We start from the raw sequence: 2,621 nt of genomic DNA on the forward strand, positions 1-2,621 counted from the left end.
TCCAGAATCTACAAAGAACTCAAACAAATATACAAGAAAAAAACAAACAACCCCATCCAAAAGTGGGGAAAGGATATGAACAGACATTTCTCAAAAGAAGACATTCATACAGCCAACAGACACATGAAAAAATGCTCATCATCACTCACCATCAGAGAAATGCAAATCAAAACCACAATGAGATACCATCTCACACCAGTTAGAATGGCAATCATTAAAAAATCAGGAAACAACAGGTGCTGGAGAGGATGTGGAGAAATAGGAACACTTTTACACTGTTGATGGGATTGTAAACTAGTTCAACCATTATAGAAAACAGTATAGCAATTCCTCAAGGATCTAGAACTAGATGTACCATATGACCCAGCCATCCCACTACTGGGTATATACCCAAAGGATTACAAATCATGCTGCTGTAAAGACACATGCACACGTATGTTTATTGTGGCACTATTCACAATAGCAAAGACTTGGAATCAACCCAAATGTCCATCAGTGACAGACTGGATTAAGAAAATGTGGCACATATACACCATGGAATACTATGCAGCCATAAAAAAGGATGCGTTTGCGTCCTTTGTAGGGACATGGATGCAGCTGGAAACCATCATTCTTAGCAAACTATCACAAGAACAGAAAAGCAAACACCGCATGTTCTCACTCATAGGTGGGAACTGAACAATGAGATCACTTGGACTCAGGAAGGGGAACATCACACACTGGGGCCTATCATGGGGAGGGGGGAGAGGGGAGGGATTGCACTGGGGAGTTATACATGATATAAATGATGAATTGATGGGTGCTGACGAGTTGATGGGTGCAGCACACCAACATGGCACAAGTATACATATGTAACAAACCTGCACATTATGCACATGTACCCTAGAACTTAAAGTATAATAAAGAAAAAATAATAATAAAATAAAAAAAGAAAGTACACATGCACATCAAAACATTCACTGAATATAGATGCCATTAAATTCTCTTACTTACGTTACAAAGCAAAGGGCCAGTTCATAAACATTGTTCTAGTATGTATCAACTGCAAAAAAATATATTCCACAAAAAGGTTTTGAAGAAACATGGGAGTGGGATGTGCCCACATTAAGAGCAGAGCTTTTACAGGACCACCTGTCTCTCCAGCCGGCTCCCAGTGACCACTGAAAACAGCCGCTACCCTCAGAACAACAAGATGGTGTTGTTAATGATAACAATGGACCCTGGAATCTCATTCTCCTTGACCACCAGCGGAGGCGAAATCTGATGATGTCGCCATGGGTTGGCTTGGCCAGAAGTCCATTATCTTGAAGTCTCAGACACACTTTCCAAGTATCACAGTCTTTGGTTTCTTTAATAACAATAGTGTTTAATAATTCTTTTCCTCGCTGGGCTCAGTGGCTCACACCTGTAATCCCAACACTTTGGGAGGCTAAGGTGGGTGGATCACCTGAGGTCAGGAGTTTGAGCCCGGCCTGGCCAACATGGTGAAACTCTGTCTCTACTAAAAATACAAAAGTTAGCCGGGCATAGTGGTGCGTGCCTGTAATCCTAGCTACTTAGGAGGCTGAGGCAGGTGAATCACTTGAATCCAGGAGGCAGAGGCTGCAGTGAGCCAAGATCAAACCATTGCAATCCAGCCTGGGCAACCACAGTGAACCTGTGACTTAAGTAAATAAATAAATAAAATAATTATTTTCTTCTTACAGCAGTTACAACATCAGAAGGCAGCTTCATGGGTTCATTTCTCAAGATAATACCCATTTTTTTTTTCTGCATTTTCAGCAAGGTTTTCTTCTTCTAAAACTTCAAGGGCTACGATGGCCACTTGGCAGCCTAGTGGATTGCCACCGTATGTGGACCCATGTTCTTCTGGCTTAATGGTCAGCATTATGTTATCATTATCCACAGCAGCGCAGACACAGATTGTCAGCCCCCAGAAAGGGCCTTTCTAAGGAGGACTATATCAGGTCTGACTTTTTTTTTTTTTTTTTTTTTTTTTTTGAGACGGAGTCTCGCTCTGTCACCCAGGCTGGAGTGCAGTGGCCGGATCTCAGCTCACTGCAAGCTCTGCCTCCCAGGTTTACGCCATTCTCCTGCCTCAGCCTCCCGAGTAGCTGGGACTACAGGGGCCCGCCACCTCGCCCAGCTAGTTTTATGTATTTTTTAGTAGAGACGGGGTTTCACCGTGTTAGCCAGGATGGTCTCGATCTCCTGACCTCGTGATCCGCCCGTCTCAGCCTCCCAAAGTGCTGGGATTACAGGCTTGAGCCACCGCGCCCGGCCTGACATTTTCATGATCAACAATTAGCCATCTATCAGTTCTGGCCACTGCTGTCTGTATTTCATCAACAACAAACAGAACCAAGCTGGGATCATGAGATGGGACAAGAGTAAGTTAAAATACCACAAAGCTGGCCGGGCGCGGTGGCTCAAGCCTGTAATCCCAGCACTTTGGGAGGCTGAGACGGGCGGATCACGAGGTCAGGAGATCGAGACCATCCTGGCTAACACGGTGAAACCCCGTCTCTACTAAAAAATACATAAAACTAGCTGGGCGAGGTGGCGGGCGCCTGTAGTCCCAGCTACTCGGGAGGCTGAGGCAGGAGAATGGCGTAAACTCA

At 44.7% G+C, this 2,621-nt stretch overlaps 1 pseudogene; it reads right to left on the reverse strand.

Moving 5' to 3' along the window:
* Positions 1–1,179: 1,179 nt before the first annotated feature.
* Positions 1,180–2,366, reverse strand: LOC111535294 (annotated as a pseudogene).
* Between the last annotated feature and the right edge of the window lie 255 nt (positions 2,367–2,621).

The sequence above is a fragment of the Piliocolobus tephrosceles genome, unplaced genomic scaffold, assembly GCF_002776525.5.
Source record: "Piliocolobus tephrosceles isolate RC106 unplaced genomic scaffold, ASM277652v3 unscaffolded_18020, whole genome shotgun sequence".
NCBI lineage: Eukaryota > Metazoa > Chordata > Mammalia > Primates > Cercopithecidae > Piliocolobus > Piliocolobus tephrosceles.